The 15,965-nt window shown below is 28.4% G+C and overlaps 1 protein-coding gene and 1 long non-coding RNA gene across 4 annotated transcripts in view; both read right to left on the bottom strand.

Annotated features, from left to right (window-relative positions):
- LOC107438717 (uncharacterized) overlaps positions 1-15,959 on the bottom strand; it is a 34,147-nt gene extending 18,188 nt beyond the window's left edge. Inside the window, exons 1-2 of one of the 3 annotated variants that reach the window (XM_016051056.4) lie at positions 15,666-15,959; positions 2,706-2,813 (exon numbers count right to left, since the gene is read on the bottom strand). The gene's annotated coding sequence lies outside the window, so the exon portion shown is untranslated. Of the gene's footprint in view, positions 1-2,705; positions 2,814-15,095; positions 15,199-15,230 lie in introns of those variants that run through there. The other 2 variants (XM_016051053.4, XM_016051057.4) reach the window with 2 other exon arrangements.
- LOC147812725 (uncharacterized) overlaps positions 1-15,965 on the bottom strand; it is a 284,443-nt gene that overhangs the window by 232,608 nt on the left and 35,870 nt on the right. The gene's annotated exons all lie outside the window — the stretch shown is intronic.

The following is a 15,965-nucleotide window of genomic DNA, read 5'->3' as shown; positions in this document are numbered from 1 at the left end:
GAACACAATTCTTAGATGGATGGACCACATCGAACAGTTAACTTGCTATTTGTGACTGTGAGCATTATCCACCACTCGAGCTGTTGCTACCCAGTCTTGATCACACACAATATCTGCCTTGATACACTCAACTGATAATGGCAACACAGGAGCAACCACGACTGTCAACTTAATACAGTTTTTTCGATCAGCACTCAAAAGTATGGCGATCTTAATACACCTCTCCAGGCTTCTCACAAAACATCAATAAATAAACTGTACTTTGTTTCACCTTAAGTTGGCACTGCAGGAAAAGGTAGGAAATGTAATATGTTGATTTTTCCTTCTCCCACAAAACACCAATGTGGAATAAATTAATGTACATTAATCTACAAAAAATAAATAGCATTTAAAAATAAATATCTAAAAAAAAGTATTTATGCGCATCTATGCATTTCTTTTTTTACTTAATTTTAAGCAAAAAAGAATCTTTTTAATTATATATATATATTTTTGCTGTTTAAAATTAGTTTTGTTTAGTTAAAAAATCATAATAAGAAAATCTGTTTTTGAAAAAATCATAATTAGAAAATCTGCTTTCTAAAAAATCATAATAAGAAATCAGTTTACAACTAGCATCTTAAAATAATAATTATTGGAAATGCTCTAAAAAAATAGTGTTCTTTTCTGTATTCTGTTCAAAATATTAGTAAGATTCTTGGTTTAAAAAAAAAATCGGCTTTTTTTTTCCCTTAACGCCAATACTGGCCACTTTCTCTCCTTTTTTTGCTACCTCATCCCCCAACCGACTTAAGGAGTAACCCAGTTTCCATGACAACAGCTGCAATCCAGTCTACCTGCCCTTCTCTCCAGTGCCAACTTAAGGTGAAATGAAGTATAGTGGTATCTGCTCATTGAATTCAATTAGAGATATAATTCTGGTGGGTGAATACTGTAGTGTGTCTACCACTACAAAAATACAATTCCAATTAACTAGTATATAAGACATTTTAACAGGATTCTATGCTGGGGTATCTTTTCATAGATGACAGTTGACATAGTCAATAACTCCATTCCCCACATCCATTTTCAAAATATTCTACAATTTTAAGATCAAAAAGGTTTCCATGCTGTCCAATCAAGAAAAAAATTTTCTGATGCATATGGAGAAGTATTGACAGAACGCTAGCCAGTGCTAAAACTGGTTTTACCTGCAGCCATGTTCAAATAAAACCTAAAATGTAGAGTTACTGAAATTTTCTGAACTTTGAAGTAAGAAGGTAGTTCAGCTCATAGAGTGCAGAATATAAGTAAAATTCAAGATACCCTGGAGGTAATTTTGGAATAATTTTTTTTTTTAAAAAAGGCTATTAAAATTTTTAATGAAAAAAATAAAGAAATAAAAAACCCTAAGGAGAAAAGAAGATTGTAATTTAAGGATGCATCGTGCAAAGATTGTACAGGGTGCGTAGCCAGTTTTTTCAACAAAAAATACTTTTAATCACATTCCAAAAAAAAAAAAAAAAATATTCATAATTAGGATATGTGCAGTAATAAAAATTATTTTTTATACTGTTTAAAGTTCACAATTTATAAACATAAAATCAATAAAATTAAAAAAACTTTACATAATCATGATAAAATAACTAGTTACTGATAAATATTGCATAGAAAATTGTGAAAGTCATGAATTTTTTCAAATTTAGAACGACAATCGACATGGCAAAAAGAAAAATATATTTTTAAAAGATGGCAAATTAAGCACTTTTTATAAACCCAGAATAAAAAAAAGCACCTTTAGGGCTTTTAAAAACATAAATCAAATATAAGCACCTTTAAGCACTTTTTAAAAACGCTACACGCTCTGTTGTAATTTCATGTTTTGCCAATTCAAACATCAGATCTGCCATGATCGCATAACACCAATATTTTTGGATATACAGCCCATTTCGAGTAGTCGTAATTAAAAATTTGATGCTTGTTTTAATAAAAAGCAATCGTTATTTCCAATTTTGCTTTCTAGATTATCCATGACAATATTCTTATTTCCAAGAATGGGTCTTTTTTCCATTCAGTTTTATAAAAAAATTGATCTAATAAAACACACATGCAAATGGAATATTCATTAACATTACACTTTTTAGTACAATTTATTTTATCTATGCAATTTTATGGTCTATTATGATAACTATTCATACCAAATTAATGAGATGAAATTAAAATTTCAATTTTAAAAATTAAATTAAACAAATTTTGTCGTTAAATGAATATAGGATTAATTTATTTTACACTTCAAAGAGCAAAATTGTACTATTTCAAAGATTTTGTTGTACTTGTCTGTATAATACAAAATCTGATTAATGCATTTTTACATTTTCACTATACTGTTATTTAATTTATTACCATATTATAAGAATTTCAAAGCTTTAAATAGTATCAAAATTTTACCAAAACTTTTAAACAGGAAAATAAGAAACAAAATTCCCAATTTGTATAGGAAAACTGGAAATTCCCTGTTCTCTCTGTAGAGTAGCAATGCTGTTCATCTAAATAAGTTTATGAGAAATATTTGGTGCAACTTGAACCATATTGTTTTATAGAGCATATTTGATGGTAATTAAAGCACAATGTTAATTTTAAAAGAGAACGTCAAAATTTTACCAAAACTTTCTAACAGGATATTTATATGGACAATATATAAATAAGAAAGTTGTATGCATACTCACTTGACAAAGACATATTGTTTCCAGCAAGATTCATTTTATTAAAAAACTTCACGAGAATTTTAAAACACAGCAGTCAATCGTTAGCATTCCAATGCAGAAAGTTGAAGCCTTAAAACATACATATCAGATTAATTATCTAGTTTAACTGAAATATTTAATAATTATACATCTTGAAAACATAAAGCTAATTATATATATACAATGCTAATTGTGACTTTCATATGGAAAGCAAAAAGGCTAAAAATATTCAAAAGGCTAATATTCAAAAGGCTAAAAATATTCAAATATAACTTTACGGTATTACATATGTTTACCTTCATTTATGAAAGTTAAGCCTTTGTAACTAAATTTTCTTTCTGTAATGGCTTTTGAAACTATGAATCATATTGCCTTATTCTCAGTTTTTGCAAATTTTAATGAGTTCAGATAATGCAGCATTGGAGTAAGTTTTTAAATATTAAAAATTAAACCATAAATGCTTTTCATTTTCACAAAACTGTGACTTTTCTCCATATTGATGTTTTGTACCATTTTCAAAATATGCATAGAAAGCACTGATCTTAGATAGGCTAAACTTGACATAACTATATACCTAGCAATTTGTTCTAACTATAAACTCGACCTTAGAGAGACTAAACTTGAGACTGGCCCATAACTTGGGAAATCAGGGTCTATTATTTTGAGAAAATATTATCTATATCTTTTACTCTCTATCTATATTTTTTACTTTTCTTTTCTCTCCCCCCCCCCTTTCTTTTTTCATAGAGCAACTTATTACATTTATTATTAAAAGAAAATTAACTATATTTAAATACACAAAAAAACTGCATTGCATAAAAAAATTAAACAAGTGTTAAGAGAACTACAAGAATTGTAACTGTTAACCATTCCTTTACAGATTCCTTTTTCCTTTGGCCACCCAAATTAGGTGTTAAATTTCCCCGATTTTTCCAGGTAAAAATCCTAAAATTTCCAGGTCAAGGTTTTTTTTCTCTCACAAAGTTTAGGATGGGTAAAAGAAAAGTGTCAATATTATAGAGTATTTAATTTAAAATATTTTTTAATGTTATTTTATCATCTTTGACTCATGGGATAGAGTGCTAGCCAGGTCACCATATGGGAATGAGGTGACCAGGAAAGGTTCTCTATTCTTTAAGAAACTATGTGAGTTTAACAGGGTTATAATGAACCAAATTTTGATGCAAGCGAAGTATTGCTAAGCTGATGGTATTTCAACTGTTTGGCAATAAACTTTCGTCTAAAAAAGGGTATAACAGTTGGTAAAATAAATTTAATTAAGAAAATTAGTAAATAATTTAAATTAGTAAAATTGATCAGGGGTCTGTCCAAGCCAAACTTACTACCGTTTAGCAGTGCCTTCACAAAATACTTTTTCCTAAAATTTTATTTTTGGGTCTCTTAAAAAACGATAAATCCATATTTTTGTGCTGATTTTTTAATATAATTGTTAATTTTCACAAATTATGTCTAAATTTACACAAAATAGGTAACTCTCAGAAAAACCCAGACAGATCCCTGTTAAGAAAAATCAAAGAAAAAATTCCAGCTTTTCTTTAAAAAATTCCCTGATAGTTCCAGGTGGGTGGCCACCCTGCTTTAATAAGCAATAAGACGCTCATTGTACAATTCCTTTTCTCCATGCATTTAACTGATTAAGATTGATTTTTAATCATCCTTTAGCTTTAAACATTACACGGCAGAGAATCATTTGATACCTCAAAAATAGCTGTCTCAGTTTATGCTGTGGAAAAACGTTCTTTGCATTTGGAAACAGTCTTTATCGTATTTCTGACATCCTATATTGTCTTTTAAAAATGCCGGATATCGACAGACCCATCCCTATCTATTCATAAACTGTCTCACACAGGCAATTATCTAGAATTTCTAAGAAAACAGATGCATTAAGCTTTTAGGGAATTAAGTAGGGAGAGATTCTAGTTGATATTTTATGTTTTTTTTGGGGGGGGGAGGGGGTGATTTCGCCAAGAGAGTTACTCTGACATTTTAAACCTTCTCTTGCAAAGTGCTCACATTTCTATTCCACTATCATTTAAATTAGCTATTTATAGCCATTTAATATAGTTTTTCCTTTGATTACAAGAACTCATTAAATAAATTCATATCTTGGGAGGTAAGCAAATAGTTGTTTTAAATTACGCAATACATTTGTAATTGTGCGTTTATGTACTGTCAGAATTGTTTTATAGTTTATATACCAAATTTATTTTTAACGCATGAAGTTTGCTCATATTTCATATTTATAAAATTATTATAATGCTTAAAATGTGAAAATTATAAATCAAAACTTAGAACTTTTAGGATTTTTTAATAACTTTTTTCTCATTCCTAAATTAGATGTCACGTTTAATTCAATAAAAAATTTGCAAATATATTTCTTTTTATAAATATTGATAATTTATATACTAATGCAAAACATTAACATCAACCTGCATTTCTATTAATTAAAAGAAGAAAGAAAAATTTCAAAGCTCAAAAGTTTATGCAAAAATTTTATTAAAAAAAAAATCTATATGATTTTAATATACTCATTAAACTGAAATAAAAAAATATTTTTAAGAACTGGATAATCTGTTAAATTTATTGTATGAGTGTGTTAATCATATTTTATGTAGTTTTATTTATTTTGTTTTTATCAAAATAATACAGGATTTTCAAAGTAATTATTTTGTGTTAGTTAACATTTTTAGAATTTCTTTAAAGGTTAAATAACAATTTAAAATGTTAAAAAAAATATCCCATAAAATTGGTCTCATTTGTGATTGTTTTATCCCATAGGATTACATGACATAATAATAGATATATATTTATAAATTGAATGTCATTTTGATAATGTTTTAACAGACATAATTTTCACAAATTTTCTTTTCAAAATAAAACTATATTTTCAAGATACTGTACATATTGGATTTAAGCAACTTTACTTATACATCAATGTATCTAAAGAAATAAATGCTGCCTATTTTTCAATTGAGACTAGTGAAAAAGAGGACATATGTGATACATAAAAGTGAAATGTAATATGTGATACTTCATGCATTTTTAATACTTTATAAGTTTTAATTTTTATATATTTTCAATTATATGATATACAATATTGTTATGAATAATGTATCAATTAACAATTTCTCAGGGGCTTAATCTTTTAATGAGTCAAAAATATGAACAAAATTTAAAGTATTTTAATTTAACAGAATCTTTAAAAGAATAACTAGTCAAAAAGCATTGTTTTTGTTTGTACATCGTAATAAAGTGTGTTTTATAGAAATTAAGAACAATTTTAAAACTACTTAATGCTAGTTTCGATCATATTTTAATATTTAGAGTACCAAAAAACTTACTTTATTTTGCGGTCAACAAAGTTAAAATAATTTTTACTTGATAAAAATTAATTCTTTAAATAGTTTCAAATTAACATAGTTTAAACATCTGCATATTTAAGAATAAAAAAAATAATTAACTTTCTATTATTTTAGATCATAACATACTCATTCAGCGTAAACATTACTTATTAATAATTTTTAAAAAATAAATTGATCACGACAAATACAAATTTGGATGATAAAAAAAAGTAATAGGCAAGTACACCTATTTAATGCAAACAGTTACTGCTTTTTTTTAAATACTGTATTCTCTTCCACAAACTACACTTTAATTAACAGGGTGCATAGCCACATTTTTTAAGAAAAAATAAGCACCATTTAAGTACTTTTAAAGCACTCAAAAAAATCTTTTAATCACTTTCCAAAAAAAAAAAAATCATAACTAGGATCTGTGCAGTAAAAAAAAATATTTTTTAATATTGTTTAAAATTCTTAATTCATAAACATAAAATCAATAAAATTCAAAAACATTTTCAAAAACTGTATATGATTATGATAAAATAACAAGCTTCTGATAAATATTGCAGAGAAAACAGTGAAAATGAAGCATTTTTCGTAATTTAAAAATATAATCGGCACTGCAAAGAAAAAAACTTGTTTTAAAAGATAGAAAATTAAGCACTTTTTACAAACCCCAAATAAAAAAAAAAGCCCCTTTAATCACATTTTAAAAACGCCGTGCAATCTGAAATAAATTGTTGCAATAGCCAAAGGTTGGTAATTTTTAACTTGTTTCTCAGTGTATCACATTTTATATGAGTGTGATGCCCTTGTGCTTACACGATTTACCACTTTAGACACTCTTCATCTCAAAGACATTCACCTCAGCTGGATTAAGGGACTGTCAAACTATAAAAGCAACCCAAAAAAATGGAACTAGGAAGAATTGGGTTTGTTGTATTTGGCACAAAATGCTACCACACATCAGATAAGAAAAAACAAGGAATAGAGCTTGTTACCAAGGGCACCGGCATAATAATATAAAAGGGGGAGCAACCCTCTAGCAAACTAACCCCCCCCCCAAAAAATATTCTGTTATTACATTTTGTTTTGTCATTACATATACTCTTTCATCTGTTAATTTTTTTCAAGACACATTTCTTCATTGTTAACAAGATATTTAAAAAAAAAGTACAAATTTCTTGCACTTGCAAACTTTACCACCAGAAAATGTATTGATGGCGCTGATATAGCTACTGACTTTGAAACACAAATAACTACAGACAGTAGTTCTGTATACTAACGTGTTTGTGCACGCTTAACAATGGTATTTATTGTGTTGATGAAGTTATACAGTTGTGAGAAGTCAGTTTGTGTTACAACACTTTTGTTAAACTAAATAACTAATAGAAAATATAATATTATTTATATTTTATTATCATTCGTTAGTTCGATCATTTCGTTTGGAATGGCTTCAATCGTACCCTTGGTTGTTGTACTCAGAAAGTGCAAAAGGGCCTGTTTGTCGTGCCTGTGTTCTGTTTCGACCTCCAGCTCAAAGAGGTCTGCTAGGACAATTTATTATTTCTCCTTGTGTTAAATACCACAAACTTAATGAAGCCGCAAAATGACATGAAACGTCACAGTGGTATCGTGAAACACTCACATCTTCTAAAAATTTTGAAGATATTATGAACAGAAAACAACTGAGTGTATATGAATCTTTAGACTCGGCATATAATAAACAAATTGAAAACAACATTCTTAAGCTTCATCTATTATAAATACAATTTTGTTCATCGCTGAGTACGAACTTCCTTTTCGGGGCAAAAATGATGAAAGATCTGTTCTCAAAGATCTGCTGCACTTTCGTGTTGAATCTGGAGACGAAGTTTTGAAGGCACATTCGGAATCAGGAGGATATACTTTTAACAGTCGCTACTTATTCTACCAAACTTGAACCTGCAAAAAGTAATCAGTTGCAAAAAGTAAACATAGATCTAAAAGAAGTAACTGATTACGTAGTCAAATTAATAGATGTGCTGCAAATTCATCGAAACAATGCTTCTGAAGAGTTTACTACAATTTTCACTAAAGCAGAGCACATTTGCGAAGAATTGGCATTAAAATGAATCGACCTCGAGTGGCATCTAGACAACTTCATAGATCGAATGTGCCTTCTGAAAACGCAGAAGAATTTTTCAGGAGGTCAAGCTTTATTCCTTATTTGGACTCCATTCTATCTTCGTTGAAAGACCGTTTTTCTTCTACACAAAGAAAAGCATTTTCACTCTTAAGGCTTCACCCGAATGCGATGAACAAACTGGACAAAGCGCCATATCTTGAAGCTTTAGAAGATATACTCAAGAGATAAGCTCTCAATGAATTTCATCACTGAAACTACAACGTGGTATGAAATGTGGAGGAATAGAGAAAATTCTTATGAATCCTTCGAATACATCGATTTAGTTATTGAGGTCACACCATTTTATCCAGCTGCAGCGGAGGCAATCAAAATTGGCCTAACTCTTACAGCTACTATGTGCACTATTGAACGCACTTTTAGTACAGTGCGACACATCAAAACATGGAACAGGTCTAAAATGTCTCACGAGAGATTAAGAAGTTCGTGCATGCTCAGTGCGCATAAGAAAAGAATCAAAGATGACTCAGATTTCATTGAAAAAGTTATAAACAGATTTGGACAGCTAACAAGACGATTATAATTCTTGTTTGATTAAAAAATTTTTTAATTGTTATGTATCAATAATTGCTTAATTATTTGTTTTTGAATAAAGATACTTTCAATAAAAAATTTTTATACTCTTTAATTGTTTTAATAAAAAAAGTCAGGGGGTGCAACTGCACCCCACTGCGGATGCCCTTGCTTGTCACTAACATAATTTTTTTGTATATTTAATACTTGCATGTTGAATTTTATAACAGAGCTCTTGAGGGGATTTTATTATCAACTATGTCAACCTTCATCTATCAAAAGGTACCTTATGATTGAATCAAGTTAACATGTCTTATATACTAGTGAATTGCTATTTAATATTTATAGTGGTAGTTACGCCACATTACTCCCCTTCCAGAATTTTATCTGGGATAGAATTCGATGAATGAATACTACTAGTTGATATATGCCGTATTTTTTTTATTTTGCTCATTACACTTTTTCTTTGTTTTATAGCATTTTGCTCTTTATTTTTTGTATTTCGCTCATTATTACTTTTTCTCTTCCTCAATGTTGTTTATTGACCGGGAGACTTTTTTTACTTCCAGGGTTCTTGAATTTTTCAATTTAAAAAAAAAATCAAGAAAATAAGATTTTTTTAAAATTTAAATTGGATTTTTTTGATTTAAATAAGATTTTTTATTTATTTAAATACACTGTAAGAACTTTAGTTTATGATTAAAAGAACATTACATATGTTTAATCAAAATTAAGTTAATATTAAAACTAAATTATAACAATATTTTAGAAGCTCTATTTTAGAATAGCAATATGTATTATCAGGGATCTTTCTAGGTTTTTCTGAGAGGTACCTATTTGGTGAAAATTTTGACATAATTTGTGAAAAATTAAAAATTATATTAAATAATCAACACAAAAATATGGATTTATCGCTTTTTAAGGGATACAAAAATAACATTTTAAGAAAAAGTATTTTCTGAAACTACCGTTTTTTCTCAAATTGAATTTGTGAAACTACCGTTTTTTTTAAAGTTGAATTTGTGAAAGTACCGCTAAACGGTAGTAAATTCGGCCTGGACAGACCCCTGATTATGTATATTTAGAATAGCAATATGTATTATGCAATATGTCTCGCAATATTTTCAGGGGTCTGTCTAGGTTTTTCTGAGAGGTACCTATTTTGTGAAAATTTAGACATATTTTGTGAAAATTTAGACATAATTTGTGAAAAATTAAAAATTATATTTAAAAATCCAACACAAAAATATGGCAAGAATATGGATTTATCATTTCTTAAGGAATACAAAAATAAAATTTTAAGAAAAAGTATTTTGTGAAACTACCGTTTTTCGTAAAGTTGAATTTGTGAAGGTACCGCTGAACGGTAGTAAATTCGGTCTGGACAGACCCCTGATTTTAGAGAATTTAAAGAATATTTCAAGGGTCTGTCTAGATTTTTCTCAGAGGTAGGGTGACCTGGGGTAATTCCTGATCAAAAAACGCAAACATCTATTTTGTGAAAAAACTATTCAAACTTGAATTTTAATATTTACTGGAAGTTTGAGGCTATATGAGATGAGTCCTTTGCTAACTTCTTTTGTTTAGAAATCTAATTAGAATTTAAAAGATTTTAAATTTTTAGTAATCAGGAATCGCCCCTGGTCTTGATCATTTCTGGGGTAAATCCTGATCACCAGTTTTTATTGTAAAGGGGCTGTTTGAAAATAATTATATAATGGTAATTAACAAATAAGACATCAAGATAAAAAAATAAACCAAAAAAATATGTTTAAGCAGCTAATAAAACATTTTATTTAACGCTTTAAATTTTAAAAAATCTTTGCATCGTGCCATACATTTTAGGCAATCAGCCAACTCATTCTCATATTCTTCTGAAATATAAGAGAGTTCCCACATGGGTTACTTTTGCTGGACTTTTTAACTTCATTAAGGGAAAGTGTAAAGTTAAGTAAGGTATGCCAACAGCTCTGGCAGAAACTCTCACTCTGAAATTTTAATTTTCAATCATTAAAAGAAATTCACTAATTTTGTTTTCTAGAAGCTTACTATCCTTTTTAGGCTTATAATTTCTCACCATATTTATACTAGGCTAATTTATAAACTTAAAAATTATTCTAACAATTATACTAGGCTGATTTATAAACTTAAAAATTATTCTAACGGTGTACACACATAAAATTAAGATAGAAGCAAGGTAAGACAAACCAGAAATGGTGCAAATCAGAATACCGTCTTGTATACAGTTAAAAACAAATTTCGTTCAAAACAAAAATTCCACTTAATAAATATAAACTGTTATTTACGAAAAGACAATTAGCTATTTATAAGCTATTTTATATACTATTTATAAGAAGAAATGACAATGATCAGGAATTACCCCATCTGTAGGGGGCAACATTTGATATAGTTTCCTATAATCAATTACAATGTTTACAGTTGATGTGAAACAATTAAACAAAAGCTTACACTACTTTTATATCAAAGAAAAAGAAAGTAACTCAAAATATTTATTATTAAGAGAAGGAGGGGGATCTTTGCAGAAATATGCACATTTTGAAACCCATCTTTGAGATGGAAAATACAGAAAGCAGTTTAAAAGATACTTATTTTGTTAGATTAAACAAAAAAATTATTATTAAGTAAATGTAGTTATACTTTAGTAAAGTGTACAAGCATTCTTGTCCATGCCTCAAATTTAAAAAAAAAAAAAAAAAATTTTAAATAAAACTTAGGTGATCATTATTTACCCCAGAAACAGAGTGATCATGAATTACCCCGGGTCACCCTACCTATTTTGCGAAAATTTAGACATAATTTGTGAAAATAAAAATTAAAATAAAAAATCAACATAAAAATAATGTAAAAATATGGATTTATCATTTCTTACGAGATCCTATATCAAAATAGATAAGTTAAGCTAAAAAATATTTTTTAAAAATCTATGCACTCATTGGAATTTTTTTTCACAAAATTTCTTTATAGAAAATCCGATAATGTCAAAGATACTGAAAACATTTTATGAGAAAAAAATACCACTTAATAACCCTACTGCTACAAATAGACTCTGAATGGGAAGAATGACACTATATCAGGAAAAAAATATTTGAACTCATCAGCCATTGTTTTTTTCTATCTAAATTTGGCACATTAGGGTAATTTCTTTTTCATATAAGCTCAAGCTTCAGAAATATATATTTCCCACCAATGAAATATAATGTAGATTTTAATTCCATGCTTTTTCAATCAAAAGGTAGAATTTTAATAAACATTATTTGCATTTTTTTTTATTGAAAAAAATTCTACAGCTATGCAAGTCTATATTAAGACAGCATTAAATGTTTACTTTAATCTGTACTTTCTCAAAAATCAAAAGATTATTAAAAATGTAATTTCGAATGTGTTGGAATTTAACACACACCAAGAAAAAAAGTAATTTCGCTAACCAAAATTAATTAATGCAGCAATTTATTTAAAATAAATTTTAAAACTAAGAAAAGAAAAAAAGTATCAATAATTTAAAACACTGTTAACCTTTAAAATCAATATATATATAAAAAAATTCAGTTGATATAAATCAACAAACCATGTTTACTTCACCGGATTTTTTCTTCTATCTTTGAGCAGTATATTTTTAAGCAAATCAACTGTTTAATGTGGACCATCCATGATTGTTGGCAAGTTCATATCACGTCTGCAGATCAACATTGAGGGGATTCAATATTATCGACTATGTCAACCTTCATCTATCAAAATGTACCTCATGATTGAATCAAGTTAACATGTTTTAAATACTAGTGATTTGGTATTTAATATTTATAGTGGTAGTTACGCCACACTCTAAAACAGAAAAAGAAATCGCGGAAAAAAGCTTGATAAAGAAAATTTAAACCCTTGCAAAATTTTTTAGCACAGTTCTTAAAATCATCATATATTGTACTTCAATATTTAGAACAAGATTATTTTAACAATGTTCTGAATTCTTGTTTCAATACTACCGTAATGTGCATGTTTAAAAATGTTCACACACAAAATAGTAAATGCTCACCAGGGGTCTGTTTAGAAGAAATTTGGGTCCGTTTTACAAAATATCTTTACATAAAAACGGACCCTTCACAAAATATTTTAACTTAAAAAGGACCCTTCACAAATTTGTTTATCTTCATTACTGTTTTGTTAATCGAATAAACCCTTCCCAGGAAGGGGGGGGGGAGAAACACAGATGCAAACAAACTAAGTTTTGTCTTCGGCAGACGCTTCTTCCTTTATTCGTCCGAAATGAATATTCTGAGTTCAGCAGTATAGGCTAAATACCAAATATTTGTATGTTGCCAGGGGTCTGTCCAGGCCGAAATTACTACCGTTTAGCGGTAGTTTCACAAAATACTTTTTCTTAAAATTTTATTTTTGTATACCTTAAGCAACGATAAATCCATATTTTAACCATATTTTTTTGTGTTGATTTTTTAATATAATTTTTTTTTCTTCACAAATTATGTCTAAATTTTCACAAAATAGGCACCTCTCATAAAAACCTAGACAGATCCCTGGTTGCATCACTAATTTAGTAGCAGCAATTGCTGTTTATTTCTTAAAATTTAATTTTTACAATTAAAATTTTATAGTGTTGAGCATAATCTTGTATCTCTTTACAATTAAAAAACCCCTTGAAAAAGTTTTTTGCAATAACAGGACCCTATTTGCACAAATTCACAAAAGCAGGACCCTGGTTGAAAGAATGTGACTTACCTAACTTTTATTACAGTGTTTTCACTACAGCGCGAGAACGCGAGAATCTCGCATATTTTTTTCTTTTCTCGCATTAAAAAATTATTACTGCAAGAAATTCGCGCATTCTATAAATCAATTTCAAAATTTGCGAATTTCTCGCATTTTGGAAGAAGCTTCGAATTATGCTATTTAGAATAAAATCCGTTTCACTTTTCTTCCTGGATCTTTCATTATTTTCAACATTTGCTCCGTTATCTAGCTTCCCTGTTTACCAGTATTGTTCAGAACCTTTTCGAACAACAGAACACAACCGAACCACGGAACCTCTTTCAGAACTGCAACTTCTCTGCAACCATGTGTTTACCGTAGGTAAGGTTTTTTCATGTAAGACGTTAAAATTTTTTATGCACTAATGTAAGATGGACAAATACCTAGTAAAGGCAAAATCTTCTATGATGATGCACCAAAAATATTCAATGCTTTAAAAAATAGAAGACGTTAAAAATGTATTATAATAAAAGAATTGATTTTTTTTCAAGTCTATTTGTGTTTTTTTAGTTTTTAGAAATCTCACTTAACTTTCTGAAATCTCACCCTGTTTTAGAGAAAGGGTGAGAAATTCTCACCCATTTTTTTTCTGTGATGAAAACACTGTATTATATATATTAAAAAATTACGAGTAATTTTTTCACAATTTTACAAAAACGGACCTTTCACAAAATGTCTGGACAGACCCCTGTTCACACACATAAATAGTAGGAACAATAATAAATTTTTTTGAGGATAAGAATTAAAAATTTTCTTTTCTTCTATGGGGTAAAAAATATAATAGGGGGTTAAAAACCAGGAAAAAAACTGGTTTTTCCCATAAGGGTAAGCACCATGGTGAATACTGGTAAAAACATTGCACATTGTAAATACTATGCCAATCCTGCACAGAAGGGGACTAACTCGAAGGGTCTAACTGGTAGCCACTCCATGGCAAGCCTCTATATGGTTTTATAAAAACTTTGAAAGCTTAAATTCATTTGGCACTATAGTGATTGTAGTTTGAGAGACAGATTTCGTGAAGTAAATATTCTTCTAATCCTGAAACAATGATACACAAAGATTTGTAAGTTTGCTTACAAGGAAAATGCTTTTCATATAAAATGAAAATTTAGTGAGTCTTATAAAATGAAACCGGGTTTTCTAAAACAAAATATTAAAAAAAAACTTAACCAATTTTTTTTTTTTAAATTTAAAAAATGAGAAAACGTGATGAATAGTTTTTTTCTTGCTAAAGTTGAACACACGCATGCTGCACAGAAATATAATAAGAAACGCGAAAAATGAAAAATTAAATACTTTTTAATAAATAAAATGCATTTTTAAATTTAACTAAATCGTAGGTTAACGGTTGCAATGAGGTATTTTCTAAACACAACATTTTTATTACCAATATATGACAGTACAAAAGCCGAAACTAAAATTGTTGTTAACACTTAAAAAAAAAACTAAAAACAAATTTACATACCAATTAGAAAAATAAACTTTTATACACAATAAATAATTAACGAAACACATGAAAATAGCACTCACAGTACAAAAAATACAACATGCCGAATAACTAGGCTTAAAATACCTATTCCAATTTCAACAAATTCATTATTATGGAGTATTAGGTTTATAAATGGCTTCAAGAAATCAAAGAATGGTTTAAGAAGTAAAACTTACAGAAGACATTAATTGCTTCCGGATTTATGGTGCAGAAGTTTTTACTTTTTAGTTTTCGTGTAGATCGTTGACAGTCATTGAAGACGATTTTAAAATCTTTTCAACAATATCTGATAATTTCTTAAAACAAGCCAAAGCCGCCATTCTAAAATAAAACTGTCAAAATTTGACAGCGTTGCTACCAAATAACCGTCACAGGCAGCCAGAATGCATTAAGCTAAACAGCTGTGGTAAAAAAAATAAAGACTAGGCAGACATATAATAAAAAACCACTGTCTGGACGTTATGATATCGTGTATAAATTTTTCACTTAATTTGTGAATCATGTTGCAGTTTACAAAAAAGAAAGTGAAATAAGAAATATTTTTTTAAATTAATTTTCAATATAGGTCACTTAATAAACTTAAAAATTTTCTGTATATTTATGAAAAATACCTTGAAAAAAAATGATAAAAAAAAACGTCCTTGATGGCGGCTTAAACAATTGTTTTTGTTTTGCTTTTTTTTTAACCGCCTAACGGGGAAAAATAAAAACAGCTTTTTTTTTTCTTCCTTATTTTCTGCTTTTTTTTTCTATTACTTTTAATGCGTTCTGGTGTTTTGAATGATTTTAAGTAAGTCGAAAGTATTTTTTCACTGTCAAAAAGCAGAAATATGTTGGGTTTTTTTTCAAAATCAAACTAATCAGAATTTCCCTTTTCTTTTTGAAATTTGATCCAATTTGAAACTGTCTCT

Source organism: Parasteatoda tepidariorum, chromosome 3 (genome assembly GCF_982258835.1).
Source record: "Parasteatoda tepidariorum strain Cologne lab strain chromosome 3, Ptep-v5.0, whole genome shotgun sequence".
NCBI lineage: Eukaryota > Metazoa > Arthropoda > Arachnida > Araneae > Theridiidae > Parasteatoda > Parasteatoda tepidariorum.
Note: the sequence above shows the minus strand (reverse complement) of the source record. Positions and strands in the feature narration are given on the sequence as shown.